General features: G+C 33.7%; 1 pseudogene; it reads right to left on the bottom strand.

Annotated features, from left to right (window-relative positions):
• Positions 1 to 10241, bottom strand: part of LOC114903895 — a 64999-nt pseudogene extending 54758 nt beyond the window's left edge.
• Positions 10242 to 20092: the final 9851 nt, after the last annotated feature.

Raw genomic sequence — 20092 nt, 5'->3', positions numbered from 1 at the left:
CAACCAAAAGACACAGGCTTGCTGAATGGATACAAAAACAAGACCCATATATATGCTGTCTACAAGAGACAAAATTCAGACCTAGGGACACATACAGACTGAAAGTGAGGGGATGGAAAAATATAGTACATGCAAATGGAAATCAAAAGAAAGCTGGAGTAACAATGCTCATATCAGACAAAATAGACTTTAAATTAAAGAATGTTACAAGAGACAAGGAAGGCCACTACATAATGATCAAGGGATCAATCCAAGAAGAAGATATAACAATTATAAATATATATGCACCCAACATAGGAGCACCTCAATACATAAGGCAACTACTAACAGCTATAAAAGAGGAAATCGACAGTAAAACAATAATAGTGGGGACTTTAACACCTCACTTACACCAATGGACAGATCATCCAAAATGAAAATAAATAAGGAAAGACAAGCTTTAAATGACACAATAGACCAGATAGATTTTATTTATATTTATAGGACATTCCATCGAAAAACAGCAGATTGCACTTTCTTCTCAAGTGGGCACGGAACATTCTCCAGGATAGATCACATCTTGGGTCACAAATCAAGTTTCAGTAAATTTAGGAAAACTGAAATCGTATCAAGCATCTTTTCTGACCACAAGGCTATGAGATTAGAAATGAATTACAGGGAAAAAAACGTAAAATACACAAACAAATGGAGGCTAAACAATACGGTACTAAATAACCAAGAGATCACTGAAGAAATCAAAGAGGAAGTCAAAAAATACCTAGAGACAAATGACAATGAAGACACGATGATCCAAACCCTATGGGATGCAGCAAAAGCAGTTCTAAGAGGGAAGTTTATAGCTATACAAGCCTACCTCAAGAAACAAGAAAAATCTCAAATAAACAATCTAACCTTACACCTAAAGGAACTAGAGAAGAAGCACAAACAAAACCCAAAGTTAGCAGAAGGAAAGAAATCATAAAGATCAGAGCGGAAATAAATGAAATAGAAACAAAACAATAGCAAAGATAAATAAAACTAAAAGCTGGTTCTTTGAGAAGATAAACAAAATTGATAAACCATTAGCCAGACTCATCAAGGAAAAGAGGGAGAGGACTCAAATCAATAAAATTAGAAATGGAAAAGAAGTTACAACAGACACCGCAGATATACAAAGCACCCTAAGAGACTACTACAAGCAACTCTATGCCAATAAAATGGACAACCTGGAAGAAATGGACAAATTCTTAGAAAGGTATAACCTTCCAAGACAGAACCAGGAAGAAATAGAAAATATGAACATACAAATTGCAAGTATTGAAATTGAAATTGTGATTAAAAATCTTCCAACAAACAAAAGTCCAGGACCAGATGGCTTCATAGGTGAATTCTATCAAATACTTAGAGAAGAGCTAACACCCATCCTTCTCAAGCTCTGCCAAAAAATTGCAGCAGAAGGAACACACCTTAACTCATTCTATGAGTCCACCTTCACCCTGATACCCAAACCAGACAAAGATACTACAAAAACAGAAAATTATAGACCAATATCACTGATGAATATAGATGCAAAAATTCTCAACAAAATACTAGCAAACAGAATCCAACAACACATTAAAAGGATCATACACCAAGATCAAGAGGGATTTATCCCGGGGATGCATGGATTCTTCAATATACTCAAATTAATCAATGTGATACAGCATATTAACAAATTGAAGAATAAAAACCATATGATCATCTCAATAGATGCAGAGAAAGCTTTTGACAAAATTCAACATCCATTTGTGATAAAAACTCTTCAGAAACTGGGCATAGAGGCAACCTACCTCAACATAATAAAGACCATATATGACAAACCCACAGCAAACATCATTCTCAATGGTGAAGAATTGAAAGCATTTCCACTAAGATCAAGAACAAGACAAGGATGTCCACTCTCGCCACTATTATTCAACACAGTTTTGGAAGTCCTAGCCATGGCAATCAGAAAAGAAAAAGAAATAAAAGGAATACAAATTGGAAAAGAAGAAGTAAAAGTGTCACTGTTTGCAGATGACATGATATTATACATAGAGAATCCTAAAGATGCCACCAGAAAACTACTAGAGATAATCAATGAATTTGGTAAAGTTGCCAGATAGAAAATTAATGCACAGAAATCTCTTGCATTCTTATACACTAATGATGAAAATCTGAAAGAGAAACTAAGGAAACACTCCCATTTACCATTGCAACAAAAAGAATAAAATACCTAGGAATAAACCTACCTAGGGAGACAAAAGACCTGCATGCAGAAAACTATAAGACACTGATGAAAGAAATTAAAGATGATACCAACAGATGGAGAGATATACCATGTTCTTGGATTGGAAGAATCAACAATGTGAAAATGACTATACTACCCAAAGCAATCTACAGATTCAATGAAATCCCTATCAAATTACCAATGGCACTTTTTTACAGAACTAGAACAAAAAATCTTAAAATTTGTATGGAGAAAGAAAAGACCCTGGATAGCCAAAGCAGTCTTGAGGGAAAAAACAGAGCTGGAGGAATCAGACTCCCTGACTTCAGACTATACTACAAAGCTACAGTAATCAAGACAATATGGTACTGGCACAAAAACAGAAACATAGATCAGTGGAACAAGATAGAAAGCCCAGAGATAAACCCACACACCTATGGTCAACTAATCTATGACAAAGGAGGCAAGGATATACAATGGAGAAAAGACAGTATCTTTAATAAGTGGTGCTGGGAAACTAGACAGTTACATGTAAAAGAATTAAATTAGAACAGTCCTTTTCACCATACACAAAAATAAACTCAGAATGGATTAGAGACCTAAATGTAAGACCGGACACTATAAAACTCAGAGGAAAACATAGGAAGAACACTCTTTGACATAAATCACAGCAAGATCTTTTTTTATCCACCTCCTAGAGTAATGGAAGTAAAAACAAAAATAAACAAATGGGACCTAATGAAACTTCAAAGCTTTTGCACAGCAAAGGAAACCACAAACCAGACAAAAAAACAATCCTCAGAATGGGAGAAAATATTTGCAAATGAATCAACGGAAAAATAATTAATCTTCAAAATATATAAACAGCTCATGCAGCTCAAAATTTAAAAAATAACCCAATCCAAAAATGGGCAGAACACCTAAATAGACATTTCTCCAAAGAAGACAGACAGATGGCCAAGAAGCATATTAAAAGCTGCTCAACATCACTAATTATTAGAGAAATGCAAATCAAAACCACTATGAGGTATCACCTCACACCAGTTAGAATAGGCATCATCCGAAAATCTACAAACAACAAATGCTGGAGAGCGTGTGGAGAAAAGGGAACCCTCTTGCACTGTTGGTGGGAATGTAAACTGATACAGCCACTATGGAGAACAGTATGGCGGTTCCTCAGAAAACTAAAAATAGAATTACCGTATGATCCAGCAATACCATTACTGGCTATATACCCAGAGAAAACCATAATTCAAAAAGAGGCATGCACCCCAATGTTCACTGCAGCACTATTTACAATAGCCAGGTCATGGAAGCAATCTAAATGCCCTTTGACAGACGAATGGATAAAGAAGATATGGTACATATATACAATGGAATATTACTCAGCCATAAAAAGGAACAAAATTGGGTCATTTGTTGAGACGTGGATGGATCTAGAGACTGTCATACAGAGTGAAGTAAGTCAGGAAGAGATAAACAAATCTCGTATATTAACGCATATATGTGGAACCTAGAAAAATGGTACGGATGAACCAGTTTGCTGGGCAGAAATTGAGAGGCAGATGTAGAGAACAAACGTATGGACACCAAGGTGGGGAAAGCGGCAGGTGGTGGTGGTGGTGGTGTGATGAGTTGAGCGATTGCGATTGACATGTATACACTGATGTGTATAAAATTGATGACTAATAAGAACTTGCTGTATAAAAAAATTAATTAAAATTCAAGTAAAAAAAGTAATATGTGATAATGATCAAATTAAAAGCCCATGCATTGAAAAAATAAAATACACAATGATTGTTTTTCAAGAAAAAAATAAAGTTTTTACCACCAAGTTTCATGTATTATAATACAGTCTTATGATGTAACTGAAGAAAAAGAATAGTGAAAATAATTTTTTCAATACAAGCAATATTATAAAGTATACCAAGTCATTTCAGTAAATGTATCTAAAACTACATTATTGAGAAAAATGCTAGAAGATAAACACAGTTCAATGTGAAACTTCTTAACAGCAAAAAAGAAATATTTTGAAAACAGGGAATAAAATTAGAAGCTTTTATTCAAAATATCCAGGTTATTAAACAAAATGGGAAAATGCTGTGTGTACCATGTAACAAATTTAGTAAGCAGATTATTAAATATAGTTTAAAACATATTTTTGCTCCATCACGTCTGCCAGAAGCAATATTTCCATGCTGAATATTCTTGTGTTGAAACATTGTTTTAGCCTTAGGGAGCTCATTTATTGCGATTTTTACTGTACTTTTTTTTTTTTTTAATCAAGTGCATTATACAGTTTCTTGTACTTTTATAAATAACAACCAAGCAAGTAGAATTATTCAAATGCAAAGATACGTTTAGTATAAATTATTATTCATTTTCAAGATTTACTGAATACGTTAATATAGCAAATTAAAGACTGAAATAATTTCTTAAAATTGACACTGTACTCTTTATTTCCAGTTGTTTCCTTAGGGAAAAAAATCTGTTTGGAGGGTCAGGATAAAAGCTTTACTTATTAGAGGCAGACTGCTGTCCACACTGAGGAAAGACTCCTCCTTCAGTTGCTCTCCTGGCCAGAAACTGGAACACAGGAAAGGCCACCCCTGGGCAGAACTCTCAGTTTAGGTAGACTAAATTAGGGTATTAGTCTACCTTTGTTCCACTCATACATGTAAAGAATTAAAAGCCAGTTTTTTTCCTCATTTGTTTCCTCTTCAATCATGTGGGTCTTTAGTTCAATGTTTTGGTGATGAAAATTAATCATCTTTTTAATATAGTGGTGGTAACATCTCAGTTCCCTACCACATCCCAGCACACCCATCAATGCCATTATGGTATAGAGTAGCAGAAATGACTGGGCTCCCAAGATCCATAAGAAGTTCATGTTTAATCCTGCTTTTGTTATTTTGTGTATTTGTTTCTGCTTAATCTCTGTAATCTAATTTTCCTAATCTATCATGTTCTAGTAAATTTACTATTCCTAGGATTGCTTTATCTTTTCTTTGTCTTAGTTTCCTTTGGCAGGTTTGTTTGTTTTGATTTTGGTTTTATTTGTGTTTTTTTTTTTCTTTTAGCCCATGTTCTTTCTTTCTTCCCTATAAGGTATTTTGCTTCAGTTCTATTCAACCCTCTTTGAAAGTGTTTTTCTGAAATAAGCCGTGTTATTACCTAAGGCACATATCTTTATTTTCAATTAGATGACATAGATTGACTGCTTCAATCTATTTGTAAATTCATAAGCCACAAGAAAAATGTTAGAAAACTAAGTAATTTTCTCGTAATGCCAGTGTTTGATATTTGGCATCTTATTTGTCTACTTGCTTTGAATGGGGTCCATATATAGCTTCTTCAGATATAACTTTTGCTTCAAGGATACTGGACTTAATCTGTGAAGTAAGTAAAGGCAATAATGGCAGTTTTCCTCAAAGACATACTTTGGTCTACAGTAAATAGCAGATTATCACAAGATCACTCTTGTCTCTAACTATCACAGAGCTACACAGCTTGTTACAATAGCCAAATCTGTGTTCTCTCAGATCATTAGGCACATTTTGAAAAGGGGCTTTGGAACCTACCATTTCGAAGACTGTAAACAAAGTGCTAGCTAGCAAATTAAAATGTAAGCAATCATTTCACAAGCATTGTTTGTCAAAACTACTTTTGTAAAATATAGCCATTGTACAAAACAGCATCAGGCTTCGATATTCCCAGTAGGATATTCTCTTGACTATTCGTTGTCTGAAGATATTTTTGTAGCAAACTATTTCAGAACTTGATTTTATTAACAGTTTCTTGCCTAACTAGAGAAAATTTAAAAAGTTTATACTTTAGTTAAAAAGCAGAAACTGATATATTCATTACTATAAGTCTCTTTCATATCCTACTCAAAAGAATTTAAATGTACCCAATGGTCAGAGTTCAATAAATATCTTACATATTTTATATCCGTATATTATTTTTCTCAGTCAGAGAATCAGCATTTTATGTGCATGTCCACCTTTGCTCATCGATAATTACTTGTGCCCTAATGTTTTAATAAATCCTATTCTTTCCATAGTATCATTAAGTAAAAGTTCATTATTCTTGCTATTTCTAAATCAATGACATATTTTGAATGCTAAAGAAAGTCACATTTCAATAGATCAAGGTACATATGTTAAGGGAATATAAAGTATTTTTAATTTTATACCTGGTTTTAATAATAGACTGGTTTAAAGAGAAATCAAAATTAAAAAGATAGTTTGAAAGTGTCATAAATTACTATTAGAAAGACATGTGATTCTTATTCCCGATGAGGCATTTTTCACAGTATTGTAATTTCCTGTTTATTCATGTACCTCGTCTATTACTTTTTAAATTCCTTAAGTTAAAAAAAAGCTTTATTTGTAAACCAAACACTTATTTGAAATAACACAGTGCCCAGACTACGTTAGAAGAACAAGTACTTTTTTAAAATAAATTGAATAAACAATTGACTGTACCATCAATACCAGTGTAACAAAAGTGAATTTTCTAAAACTTGTTGTTGATGATACATAATTTTATAAATTAAATGGCTTAATTCTTTATGGGCAAAGGGAATTAGAGGGATATTTCAGGCATAAACCATTTGATTACCCCAAAGAGAAAGTCAATCTAGGATGGCTAAGGGAATATTCATGTAAGGTTTCATACAAGTTTGATGATGATATATTAGTAAATGGGTATTCTGAAGCTAGACATTTATATTTCTAATCCACTTATGTGGACAAAGTGATACTTGAAAATTCCAGATATATCCTCCTGTGGCTCTAAGGATTGGAGCTGATATTTCTCTGGAGAAATACTTTACTTTTGGAGGCAGTTATATGGACACCATGATTCTCTTCCTACATCACAATATGCTTCACACTGCTGTTAGGACTATCTTCTGAAAATAAAAATCTGCTCCCAAATACATGAAGCCACCCATATACTTCATGAAGCTCAGTTTTATCCCTTAACATGTCCCAGAAAAATATGGTTTATCGCTCTCTCTTCAGTTACCATAGCTTAAACTTGATAAACCCCTTATCACCTCACAAGTGGATCATGCAATTTAGTGTCTAAAAGCTACTACTCTTACCATTGCCTGGAGTCTCTTCTCCATACTTATTTGGCAAAATTTTTATTGAGTTCTTAAAGATCCAGCTCAGGGGCTTCCCTGGTGGCGCAGTGGTTGAGAGTCCGATGCAGGGGACACGGGTTCGCGCCCTGGTCCGGGAAGATCCCACATGCCGCGGAGCAGCTAGGCCTGTGAGCCATGGCCGCTGAGCCTGCGCATCCGGAGCTTGTGCTCCGTCACGGGAGAGGCCACAACAGTGAGAGGCCCGCGTACAGAAGAAAAAAAAAAAAAAAAAAGATCCAGCTCAAAATTTACCTTCCTCAAATAAATCCTCAAGTAACTGCATGAAATAAATTATGGGACTCCCTTATCTTGCTCCTATAGCATTTCCTTCACACCTATACAACTGGACCTACCATGATGCTAGGACAGTGTATGGGACTGTCACCTTGTACTGTATTTTGATACCTACAAGACAAGGCTCTATGTTTATAAGCTCCAAAGTCAGTACTCAGAGAGACTAATGAGACATTTAAAAGTACATAATCATAATAGATGTCAATAAAGTCCATAAATCATTTTTGTTTTATTTTAGCTTATATTAAAGATGTATAAGCTAATAAGATAACTGGTTATAAAAATCCTTTCACTCTGCCTATACTATTTAAATGAGGACTAAAAAAGATCTTTCATTAAAAATAATAAAGTTTTGCACATCAAAGGAAACCATAAACAAGAAGAAAAGACAACCCTAAGAATAGGAGAAAATATTTGCAAATGAAGCAACTGACAAAGGATTAATCTCCAAAATATACAAGCAGCTCATGCAGCTCAATGTCAAAAACACAAACAACCTAATCCAAAAATGGGCAGAAGACCTAAACAGACATTGTCCAAAGATGATATACAGATTGCCAACAAACACATGAAAGGATGCTCAACATCATTAATCATTACAGAAATGCAAATCAAAACTACAATGAGGTATCACCTCACACCAGTCAGAATGGCCATCATCAAAAAATCTACAAACAATAAATGCTGGAGAGGGTGTGGAGAAAAGGGAACCAGCCTGCACTGTTGGTGGGAATGTGAATTGGTACAGTCACTATGGAGAACAGTATGGAGGTTCCTCAGAAAACTAAAAATAGAACTACCATATGACACAGCAATCCCACTCCTGGGCATATACCCTGAGAAAACCATAATTCAAAGAGTCATGTACCACAATGTTCATTGCAGCTCTATTTACAATAGCCAGGACATGAAAGCAATCTAAGTGTCCATTGACAGATGAATGGATAAAAAAGATGTGGAACGTATATACAATGGAATATTACTCAGCCATAAAAAGAAACGAAATTGAGTTATTTGTAGTGAGGTGGATGGACCTAGAGACTTACAGAGTGAAGTAAGTCAGAAAGAGAAAAACAAATGCCATATGCTAACACATATATATGGAATTAAAAAAAAATGGTTCTGAAGAACCTAGGGGCAGGACAGAAATAAAGATGCAGACATAGAGAATGGACTTGAGTACATGGGGAGGGGGAAGGGTAAGCTGGGACAAAGTGAGAGAGTGGCATGGACGTATATACACTACCAAACGTAAAATAGCTAGTGGGAAGCAGCCGCATAGCACAGGGAGATCATCTCGGTGCTTTGTGACCACCTATAGGGGTGGGATAGGGAGGGTGGGAAGGAGATGCAAGAGGAAGGAGATATGGGGATATATGTATATGTATAGCTGATTCACTTCATTATACAGCAGAAACTAAAACACCATTGTAAAGCAATTATATTCCAATAAAGATATTAAAATAATAATAATAGTAAATGACTATATGATCTACCTGTGTTCTAATTATAATTTATATGAGAAAGAAATTAAAAATATGTATTCATTAATTAAAATATTAAAACTTAATTTAATTATTTAATTAATCTTTGAAAGAAAAATTGTTTCCTTTTGTGTAGCTTTCTTATGGAATCCACCAAACCTGTATTTCTTTGTCCTCCTGCTCAACTTTCAACATTATGTAAATTAACTTGAATTTGCAGAATTAATGTGTCTAAAGGCCATATTCCATTCAGTGAAAGCTTGGTAAGTGCGATTTCCTCAGCGAAAATATCTAGCTTACAAATAACCTTCAAGAGTTATGAAACTTACCTGTTACATTTGGTCATGCATTTCCCATTAGTATTTCCATTCAGTCATTCCAGTCTCTTTCTATTATTCATCAACAAATATATTCAAAAGCATGTTTACTTAGTCCTTGTTAGTATAACCAATCCAAAATTGACCACACAACCACACGCAACTTTTGTCGGGTGTAAAAAAAGCACATGCACACATGTAAGCACGTGAATATAGACATATTGAATAGGAATACCATCTCCTTTGGTTTATGTACTACTATTAAAGTATATTTAATCTCATTTTGGTGAGGTGAACTCCACTATAGCAATAAATACACGATTGTATTGTTTGTTTGTTTGCTTTTGTCCCCTTCAACATTGTAAACCATATCCTCTGGGTGTAACATCTTTCTCTCTCTCTCTCTCTCTCTCTCTCTCTCTCTCTATATATATATATATATATATATATATTTTTTTTTTGTACCTATCTGTTCATTTATCTATTTACAAAGACTTTCACTTCCAGTAATGGAGGACAGAAGAAAATAAAATACCTGGAAGAATAATTCTAACTGAAGAACTTTCTATACGTACCTTATATAGGCCTTTTCTGGCTAACGTCTGTGGGAAAACAGAAGTTGAGAGAGGTGTGGTTGGTGTTTGGAGCTGCTCTTTCTTAGGGGCAGTTGCGGATGTGGAAGATTTATCTGTGAGTCTGAGTAGCACTTTTGATCGCTGTAATGGAAAAGGAGGAGGGGCAGGAGTACATGTTGGCTGCAGAGTCATAGCTGGGAAAGTGACAGGAGAACCAGGAGGCCACAGCATGAAACCCAGGATTATGGTGACTGCTTGAGAGTGAGGTTTGATCAAAACAGAAAAGATTTCCACCTTCCTCCTCCCCCTACCTCCCCTTCACCACTGCCCAGCCTCTCCCCACCAGGCTACGGAGAGTTGAGTAATGTATAGCAGCGCAATACTGCTGAATTTCAACAAAAGTTATGATGCATACTAAAAAGTAACAAAACAGATCAAAAGGACAAAGCAATTTTCAGAATCACAGATGTATGAAATATCAAAGTTGTAAATGATTATGATTAATATGCTAAAGGTTTTAATGTTAAAAAAAGTAGAAAAATGTAGGAGAAATAGTATTAAGATTTGAGATAATATTTCTATATCTTTTGTTTTTTTTTTGTTTGCTGTACACGGGCTTCTCATTGTCGTGGCCTCTCCCGTTGCAGAGCACAGGCTCCGGACGCGCAGGCTCAGCGGCCATGGATCACAGGTCCAGCCGCTCCGCGGCATGTGGGATCTTCCCGGACCGGAGCACGAACCCGTGTCCCCTGCAACGGCAGGCAGACTCTCAACCACTGCGCCACCAGGGAAGCCCTCTATATCTTCTTTATAGTCACTACTCTCTCAATCAATATTCTTTCAAATGTATCTATATAACCCATTAATCAAAGACATGATAAAATAAGTCATAATTGAGCAACATATGCCTTAGGGGAAAAAAGGAGAGTAAACTGTGATTTTATGCGACCTTAAGAATGTAACATTGCTTCTTTCCTAGAAATATTTTAATGTCTTATTCTGGTGTGTTTTTTAAAATTTATTTGGAAATAATTTTAGATTTACAGAAACTCTCATATATAATACTAAGTATTCCCATATACCCTTCAATCAGCTTCTCCTAATCTTAAAATCTTACACAGGGCTTCCCTGGTGGCCCAGTGGTTGAGAGTCCGCCTGCCAATGAAGGGGACATGGGTTCGTGCCCCGGTCCAGGAAGATCCCACATGCCGCAGAGCGGCTGGGCCCATTGGGCCCATGAGCCATGGCCGCTGAGCCTGCGCTTCCAGAGCCTGTGCTCCACAACAGGAGAGGCCACAACAGTGAGAGGCCTGCGTATTGCAAAAAAAAAAAAAATCTTACATAACCATGGTATATTTATCAAAACAAAGACATTAGTTTGATATAATACTAACTAAACTACAGATTCTGATTTGATTTTCCAACTAAATGTCCTTTTTCTGTTCCAGGACACAATCCATGGTGTCATGTTGCTTTCAATCATGTCTCTTAGATCTCTAATCTCTGACAGTTCTCAGGCTTTCCTTGTTCACCAGGACTTTGATACTTTTAAAGAGTACTAGTTAGTCTTTTTGTAGGCTGTCCCTCTATTTTGGTTTCCCTAATGTTGTCACATGGTTAGCAAATGTAATTTTAAAGATAAGTTTTTAAATACACCTTCTGCTTTCTTACTAATTTATCCATTGATTTTCCTTTCATATAAATGTTCTACATTCAGAGCTACCACATGTTTGTGCAGACCCTGCACTGAGCAGTACTGGGGGGGGGGCTCCATATCCATTACAGTGCTGTATTTATTTATTCACACAGTCCCAAGACTATAAAAATAGTTGTATTCTGTAAATACTGTGAAAGTGTAATTTATTTTAATTAGTAATCAACCTGAGGGAAATTCACACGTGCAAGTGTATATGTTTTAACAAACTACTTGTTTCTATGGCAACAGTATATTTAATAATTTTTTTTTAAGAAAACCTCAGAATATGACTGCACCCTGGAACAGCCTCTTGTCCCAACATCACAGCTATCCAGATCAAAAGATAGAAGACTGCAATCCCAAAATTCAATCTTAATTTCCCTCAATTTCCTTTACCTTTCCAGAGCTTCACTGCAGAAATTTCTAGCCGAACCAATATTTCTATTTTATATCTTTTTTTCTCTAGCTAATTCCGTTCTCTTACTTTACAAATTATACAGTGAGGAAATATTTTCTTAATTGTCTCACTTGCTAAAATTGAAAATCTCAAGGCTGTGGTAAGGATATATAGAAAGTAATTTTCAAATAAAATAGGACATAAAAGAAATTCAGATTTTGGGAAGGATTTAAAAGAACTCATAGGTTCCCCAGAAATCTCTCAGGCAGTGAATTCCATGGTAAAATGCATTAAGAAAAAATGATTATGCTACTTTCCATCTTTGGGGCCATATGCATTAAAATGCTAAACAGATTATGACATAAGTTTCAATGAAGTCTTCCTATCCTTCCTCTTTTATCAGTGGGAACTTGCTTTAATAAATTTTAGATGCCTGTCTTAGCATTAAAATTCTTCAAGAATATAACATTATAAAAATTATCTACCTTTTTCTACTCTAATATTCTATTATTAGATGAAATTTTGTAAGTTGCTAAATGACAGCTTAATTGAAAAAGTGGTTTTAAAAAAGGCTACTTAAATACATTCATTATTATATCTATGGGTGAGTGAAATATTATACACATATTAAAAACCTTTGCAAAATTTTAAATAAATATTATGCATATTGGCTTCCCTAAGCAACAAAATACAATTTGTTTTCATTTCTTTTCCTAAAGCATGGAGAGTCAAGAGAATAATTAGATTTTTCCTGGAATTGAATTCTATAATACATGTGAAATAGAGTACTACAATAGAAATTACCTGACTTTGTCTTCGTTATAATAGCAATTACTTCTACTCACTGCCAATCTGAACATTTTATTTTCAATATTTCTGATATTATTGATACCTTCTCCGTATACAAATCTTCTAAAATTTGTTTGCATTTAGTCAGCCATTTATATATCTTCTCAATGTAAAATTTAAATCCTTAATCCTTATGTAATCACTAACACAATCTTGGAATTTATGGTCCGCTTTTTCAAGTTACATGATATTATCATTTTGACCATTTAAAATTATTTCTAGATCCAGAGTCCTGATCAAATGAGAAAGTTCCTAAAATAGACACACCCTGATCAGTGGTTTATTTTAAAAAAGTTATCTTGTAAGAGATTAGTATTGCTGCATGCTCAGGCAAAATTATGAAGCACAGCAATTTATTTTTAACTTGATCTTTCCTCTCTTTCTGTATTCTTCTTAATTACCACTCTGTCCTGGGCCTAGTGTCCATATGTTTTTATTTCACAAACTATATCTGTCCAATTTCAATAATTATCATCTTAAATTACTCTTTCTTGCCACACTTTAAACCCTGGAAACTCTGACCCACCCTAGATGCTTTCCCAGCTGCTCAAATTATCTCTCAGACCATACTCAATGTACTTCTCAATTCTGTGTGTTTTTCATCCAAACTTTAAAAAATCAGATTTTAGCTCTCTAAAAGAAGAATTCACAAATTCTCCTAATGGGAAAATATTTGGGACCAAATATATTTTCAGATGATTCTTATATTAAATATCATTCAGAAATGCCTGTAATCAGAGATAAAGTGGTAAGATAATAGGTCTTGCAGTCTATGATTTTAGCAGAAGAGCTTTAAAAATATTTATTATATATAATTTTCTGTTCAATTTATACACTAAGTAAACTATTAAAAATGAAGTTTTTTCCCTGTGCTAATTTAACACTTCTCCAGAATAACTTTAACTCTTGTATTGTCTTCTTGTATTTATATTATGAATTCATTTAATTTCTTTCACCTCATTCATTATAGAAGTTTCTATTTTATAGATCTTAAAACATATATCAAAGAGCCAAATTATGATGTTGCAATGCTTTACTTCATAGTTCCTTCTGTTCATGCTATGGATTCAGTAAATTAGAATTTTTGTAGTGCAATTACCAGTTGAGGATGAAATTTATTTTACTTAATTATTTTCGTTGATGAGAAGTGCAAACATTTTTTGATATTTCGGAAGATATATCTTTATCTGGAAAGAACACTAAAACAATGTAAATCAACCTACTCTACTAGTTTGGAAAAGAAAAACTTAAATATAGTGAATTAAAATAAACCTTTTTTGTAAATGAAAGTATACAAACGTCAAATAGAAAGATGGGAAAATGAGTAATAGTTTACAACTCTGAAAGATTTTATGTCCAAAGGAAGAAAACTTTTGAAGTTGTTTTAGATTTCAAGTAAAAGGTGAACTTTGGAAAAGAAAAATCACTGGATGTATGCATTCTTTTAAAATTGCATAGCAGGATATTTATTTATATGTGTGTGTATGTTCACCTAATTTTTTATTAATGTATAAGATGTATGGAAATAATGCTATATTTTCTAACATATAAACCAATTGTTTAGTATACTAATTTTATTCATGGGCAATTAATAATTTTGCAAAGGATTTTGATAACTCTGAAATTGAAGATTCTTCAAACATTTAAACATAAAATAATCTCCATGAAATCAGTATACCTTTTCTCTAAAATTAAATTTGTTACTCTACCAATATTTCTGTATGTGTTTCTAAGTCTAAAGAATATTGAAACATGTAATATTTTCTGTTTGGCAAGTTTTATCATAATCTTCAAGTAAAATTAAGACTGTAATTAAAATATATTAAAGAGGATGCTAAATACAAAAGAAAAACAGCAGAGTTTCTTTTTCTTCCCTTTTCTTATTTTTTCTAGTCTTTTAAAATATTGATTCTAATAGACTGTTTTAGACAGAGACATATTTTCCTTTAAATGAAGAACTTAAGTAAAAATGGTAGACATATAGACAGAAAATCGTCTACGTGAATGAGGCAGACATATTTGTCCATTATCTGATATATAAATATAGATTTAATAGTATTAAATTATACACATAATGAAAAATGTTTAATAATAATATGCCAAAATGTACTAACCTTAAATAACCGTCCTTTCTAGCCACAAATATGATTATCAAAAGAACCCTATTATATATCTTTTAATCTATTACATGTGTTTTTAGAACTGTGATAAGTGCTCATATTCCAAATGCAAGTACTTTGCAAAAGTCATAGTAAAAAGAGATTTTTTATATTCTTAACTTTCTATCTCTATGATCTTGTCTTTCTTTCCTATTAGAATGAATCTTTTCTTCAAAACAGTTGTTTATACTTGCTGTTTTCAATTTTCTACTCCCACTTTTTATTGAACCAACTTCAGTCAAGTTTGACATCCAATAAATCTATTTTTGTTCTTCACTCTGCCTAAGATATTTATTTTCATACACAGACCTTAAAATTGTTTATAACTGATAATTTCTGGCTCTTCTTATTCACATTTCCATTGCTTCTCATGCACAGAATACAACTCCTTGACCTCAGTGGAACCTTAAACCCTTCAGATCCTATGACATATTATTTACTGGACTCCACCTACCTCACATTTTTATTTTCCTCCAATCCATCTTAAATAACACTATCAATAATTGCAATCACTCCCTTTAATATATTTTCAACTTCCTGTCATTTCTCCGTGATTTATATTGAACCGGTTGAAAAAAATCACAAACCTTGTTAAGCTAAATCCCCTTGAATTACACACTGCATTTGTGTAGCTGAATCGGGCTGAAGAAAAACACAAAATCATGACGTCTCATCTCACTTTAACATTCTGGCTGTGAACATGAAGTGCACTTATAATGCCACCTAGCCACCATATCGTGATTCACCTTGTCCACATATCCTTCTCCTGTGCTGGAGACACGATAATTATCCAAGCTTTCTCAGTTCATGGAACCTTAGTGTCTTGCTAATTTTCATATGGCACCCTTAGATAAAAAGAAATACTGAACAGTTCTATTTATTAGGTTATTAGGTTAGGAAATGTATAAAAATTTATGTCAAAATGACAAAATATATACATATAAATTGTAATAAAACATTGTAATTTCAATTTTAAATGACCACAATCACTTACTAAGGAGATATGGGCACCTTGTTGGGTGCGGTACAATTTCTCAACCCTTAGAATTATATTGGATGCCACCACCTTCATTTCCAGCTCCACACTGATTTTCATGCACTGCTTGTTTTTCATCACAAGGCAACAACCAAAGTAACAACCAAAACCAGCTTTGCAAAAGAATGACATTATCTAAAGGAATGCAGCACAATCTAATATTGGAATTGTTAGCAGCACAATCTAATATTGGAATTGTTAACACGTCAACCCAGTAGTTAGTATAGCATCCATTGGTTATCAGGTATCACTGAGATGCCTTAAAAAAAGATTGTTTTCAATGTAAGTTCATTGCAGTGCCTGGATGTTCTTTGGTGCACGGTGTTAGAATTTCAAGACTACACTGTATCATTCTCGCTCTTCTCAAACTTCTAACAATTCTTCCCCATCAGCATTTAGTGTTTTTGATGCTTATTTCACAGAGAATAGAAAAAATTCAGAGGAAAACTTTCACAAGTTCCCACAAAATCTATGACCCGATCTCCTGAATTTGTGCTAATATCCTTTGATTTATTTTGTTATTAAGATGGTTTTAATCCCTGTGTTTTTAGTAAAGGCCAAACTGTCATTTGTGTCTAGATCCCATCCAACTAATTCTGCTCTCTCATGCAACAGACACTTTCCCACTTTACTGAATATTTCATATTGGCATACAAGCATGCTGTTATTTCTCCCACTGACTTAAAAAAAAAAACTTTAAAAATTGCCATCCATGTATTCCTTCTTTTAGAGCAAAGTTCTTCCTCAAAATAAGTTGTATTTACTTGTCTTTAAGTTTTCTCTTCCCACTTTCTCATGAACTTCAAGCAAATTTCATTCTCATCACTCCTCTGGAAACTGGGCCTACAGTTTATTATTCCATCCTCGACATACTTTATCTTCTCAATATCATGGATACCTCCTTTACTCCCAACCCTGTCAGCTTCTCAGCTTACATTGCTATTTCATCAACATGTACCTGATCTCTGAACTTTACAGTGTTGTATGGATCAGCCCTTGTACTGCATTATTTTTTTTTCAATATGCAGTCATTTACTTAGGTTCTCATCCAATTCCATGGCTTTGAATATTATCTCTGCTAATATCTTTCAGTTGTATATCACTCTCTTACCTTTGCTCTAACCCCCAGGTTTATATATCCAAGCCCTTATTAATTTCAGAGGCAAATGTTGCTTCTTATTTGTTTTCCCTCAAAACTGTTTGCATCAGAGTTTCCCTTTATGAATTGTCATCAATCTCATCTTCCCAATTTTTCAGGGTTAAACTTTTTTCTCTCAGCATAACCATTTCATGAACAATTCCTGCTATTTCTTAACCCAATCAGTTCCCATCAAACCCATTGCTAATTTCTTGTTCTGAGCCACTACCATCTTTCACTAAATTAAGGCAAATTCTTACATCTGGCTTCCATGAATCTTCCTTTACTCACCTTTCCATTCTCAATACAGCACTCACAGTGTTCCATGTAGAACTAAATCAGATTTATGTCATGACTCTGCTTGCTCAATACCTTCAAATGGCTTCCCTTCTGTGAGTTAAAACCAGTAGGGTTTGGTGTAACTCATTTTTGATGTTTGTTGACAAATTTAAATTTCTACTCTCCTTTTTACCTAATTGCTCCATATACTTATGTGCAAACTGATAAGAAAGCAGGCATGCTCTCTCCCCAGCAGAGGAAGGAGGTTCAAACCATACAAGCCCCACCTTCGTGCACAGAAACTCTTGCCTCAGCCCTGCCCCTTAACCAATATAATACCCAAGCCAGTTGCTCCTTCTTGATCTCTCAAGCCATTTTCAGACCCACTTGGGAGCATGCCCTGCTCTCCCCAGAAAGCTATACTAGTGAGTAATAAGTTCATCTTAGTTGGCCTGTGTGCATGTCATCATCAGTTCAACATCTGAAGCAAATTTTGGGTAGGGAGTTTATTCCACTTACATGGGGTAACCACAACATCTGGTCATACATGACTTTTCTGATCTCATTCCTTAATATCTCATACTTCATTCAATTCACTCCAGTTCACTGGAATCTTTGCTCCCCATATGTTACACTAGGTAATTGTTCCTAAGTTTTTTGCACAGAATGCTCTCCACTCTGTTTAGAACTTTCTTTCCCTAGAAATCCACAGGGCTCACTCCCTCATACTTAAAATCACCTCTGAGACTGGCTTTCCTTAAGAAACCTTTTTATTCCGTAGCACTTACTAACATCTAACATAATTAACACTGGCTTATTTAGTTTGTTTATTATTGGTAAGTCCTATATGGATGGACATTTTCACCTCTTTTGTTCACTGCTTTATTTATACCTCCTAGAATAGTGCCTTATACATGCAATAGATGTTAATCAGTACTTGTAGAGTGAATAGACTCATAGATGTGTATTGGTGGTGGTGGGAGTTCATTCATCAAAAATGAACATGTCTTACACAGATAATTTTTATAAAAATAAAGGTGAAAATATCAAAACTTCATGGGCATATTTTTAACTTCCCTATTAATTACACTAAAAATATGTTGTGCGTGTTTATTTATTTATTTATTTTGGTCATCAGTGAAGAAAAATTAGAGGTAACAAAAATACTAAAGTACATTAAAATTCAATGAAATAAATGATCTTGTACACTATAGGTGGAATAGAATGTTAACATGATTCCTTGGGAAAGCAATTTAGAAAAATACCAACAACTTAAAAATGTTTTTCATGTACTTTGAAAAATAATTTTAATTAACTATCAGATAATCCAAATGTTTGGAATAGAAAAATAATATTTCCTTTGAAATAATGTTGATCAAACTCATAATGTTGTTTTAAATGGATTGGTGGTTTTATATCTATTTTTTCAGAAAACAGAGTAAAATGTGCTAAACTTAGGCAATAGGATATGATTTTAAAATTATTTTTATAAAATAAAATGGTTTAGGTATAATCCTGTTACTGAGACCAAAATACTAGGAAAAAATTGGAAATCTGTAACCTTTCAGTGTCTGAAAAAATAAGGACAGATATTTATATTGGATAGGTAAGTCATGACTCTATAAATATTTGACTCAGTTTTTAAAAACTTTATCCACTTGTGTGAGTCAACCCTGATTATTTTCCCCTTGAAGTTCATAAATGCTCCTGACCTAGTGGTAGGTCATTTTCTACATTGAAGTATGTTACTTCTTGTTACTGATATTCCTATTGATTTTCCTTTCCCTTGAAAACAATAATATACTAAAGATTTTGCTGTAAAGATACATGTATCTACATTTGATCTTTCCCAAAGACATCAGTGGAGAGATATAAAACATTTATTTTTCAATAAGTATTATTAAAATAATGTCATGACAATTGCTCCTGTATTTAGCTTTTTATATTTCAATGAGATTTATAGGAGAAAATAGAAAGTTTATAATAAAATCCCAAAATATCAAGCTTTGCCAGAAGTCATTTATATTGTCGAATTACTGCCAAATTTCAAGTTGTATGGGCTATATTTCACTAATAGTAACCTGACAACCAATAGTTTATTTTATTATTAACAATTGCCATCCACTGCAATTTCTCTAGGACAAACATTTATTATTGAGAGTTATTAAAGAACTTCAGTGTTGTGAGGAGATCTACTACAGATGCAGAATTATTTCCAAAAATAGACTTCTTGAGTATAATCTAAAAATCATTGTGCAAATCTAAAAACCATTGTGTAAATATAAGGTTTTGTTTGTAAACTAAAGATTTGTTTTTTAAAAAAAGCAGAATAGTAAGCTTGACTGTCCTTCATAAACAGCAAAAGAAAATATTATATGTCATTCTTATTTGTCAAAATTACATGTATTTGTATATAGTGCATTTTGAGTGATAGCATAAAATTTACAGAGACATAATCATTATTCCTATCAAGTGTTGAAAGTTACAAT

Source organism: Monodon monoceros, unplaced genomic scaffold, assembly GCF_005190385.1.
Source record: "Monodon monoceros isolate NGI ecotype Baffin Bay Population unplaced genomic scaffold, NGI_Narwhal_1 Super_Scaffold_21, whole genome shotgun sequence".
Classification (NCBI taxonomy): Eukaryota; Metazoa; Chordata; class Mammalia; order Artiodactyla; family Monodontidae; genus Monodon; species Monodon monoceros.
The sequence above is the reverse complement of the archived record's forward strand: the minus strand, read 5'-3'. Positions and strand labels throughout refer to the sequence as shown.